This window comes from Podarcis raffonei, chromosome 7 (genome assembly GCF_027172205.1).
Source record: "Podarcis raffonei isolate rPodRaf1 chromosome 7, rPodRaf1.pri, whole genome shotgun sequence".
In the NCBI taxonomy this organism is placed as follows: domain Eukaryota; kingdom Metazoa; phylum Chordata; class Lepidosauria; order Squamata; family Lacertidae; genus Podarcis; species Podarcis raffonei.
In genome coordinates this window covers 42,702,100-42,703,672 of record NC_070608.1, presented here as the reverse complement: position 1 = coordinate 42,703,672, position 1,573 = coordinate 42,702,100, and the positions used below count along the sequence as shown (strand labels likewise).

The following is a 1,573-nucleotide window of genomic DNA, read 5'->3' as shown; positions in this document are numbered from 1 at the left end:
GATATTTCTTAAAGTGTTGCCAGTCATTGTTAAATCAACCAATCCAGCTAGGTGGACATGTGTGCATAATCAGTCAACTGGCACAAAAACCACATGTGCAAACAGATGTTGCCCATGTGGTCCAAAGGCCAAGGCTATACGTGCATGCAGTTCTGTTGCTGGATTGGGACCCTTCATTAGGCAAGACACCAGTGGAGGGAGAGTGGGCTCATTGTCCCTAAACAGATGACTGCTCAGTGGATGTGGGGTCCTTGTGTCATAAGAGGACGCTGTTTAGGAGATGTGCTCCACATTAAGAAATCTGGACATGAAATACCTAGGAAATGAGTGTGCTGAAACTCCATAATTAAATTATAGTATACAGCCATTGTGCATCAGATATCTATTGATCGGTGAAAGACTATTCTCTTGAGATTTCCTAACCACACAAAGCATAAATTAATTTGCCATGTAATTAACTCAGAATGACTGCCGAGGGAAATTAATATTATGGAATTTTTTCCTGCATACTGTGTAAATGGTAATTTTAATAACGATATTAATTTATGTGTCAGGCAGATCTCGTAACAGTGGTGCCATTTAGGTAGGCTTGGGGAGGGAAATGGTTGCCCTTTGTGTTTTGTATACACATTGATCACCCAACAGGACTTCCTGTAACTCTGCCCTTCCTGGTGACTCTCTTTCAGCAAAGCTAAAAGTTTCATGAGCAAACACAGCCAGTACTAAGTAGTGGTGCATTTTTCATGGGAAATGCATTACAGGTATATATATACCCTAAAAATTAAATGTATTTTGCATTTTCCAGGTCTTTCCCTTCCTTCTTCTAACTTCTGCCTCCTCTCCATCCTCCTCCCTGCTTGAAGCTACTCAGCAGAGCAGAGATGTGGGGAGGGAAGGAGGTTGAGCACATCAGGCCAGATTGATGGACAGCTGCTAAGGAGACGTAGTCTTCCATAACCATGCCCATGCTCAGACACTTCCTTTGGGTACGCAGGGCCTTCCATTCGAGTGGCTTAATGCTAGACCAACATTGCACCTCTGTAAAGAGGGAAGAGGTGTTCGTTGAAACCTTGGAAGCTGCCTTAGACAGACCATTGGTCCATCTAGCTCAGTATTGTCTGCAGTGACTCCCAGCGGCTCTTCAATATTTCAGACAAGATTCTCACCCAGACCTAACCGGGAGATGCCAGGGATTGAACCTGGGACCTTCTGCATACAAAGCAGATGCTCTACCACTGAGCTAAGACTTGTCCTTCCCCCAGCTTTTGTTGCATCCCTCTTTCCCTTTCTCAAGCAATTTTACTCCATTGGATTTCACCGAGGAAGTAAACAGGCTATACTCCACTGGAGATTAGTAGGGCAATTTAGAGGGGGACAAGGTAGCTTCCTTTGCCAGGTGATAGGCTGCAAAGAAGTTTCCACAACCTAGGACTGTCTTTTGCAGGGACTCACTGGGGTTGCAGAAAGTTGCACCTGAGAGAGAGAGAGAGAGAGAGAGAGAGAGAGAGAGAGAGAGAGAGTTTCCCTTTCAATCCTTGGGTACTTTCAAATACTCCATACTGCCTGGAGAACT

The 1,573-nt window shown here is 44.6% G+C and overlaps 1 non-coding gene across 1 annotated transcript; it reads right to left on the bottom strand.

Annotated features, from left to right (window-relative positions):
* Positions 1–1,177: 1,177 nt before the first annotated feature.
* Positions 1,178–1,260, bottom strand: TRNAT-UGU (transfer RNA threonine (anticodon UGU)). The gene has a single exon. It is a non-coding gene; the product is annotated as a tRNA-Thr (tRNA).
* Between the last annotated feature and the right edge of the window lie 313 nt (positions 1,261–1,573).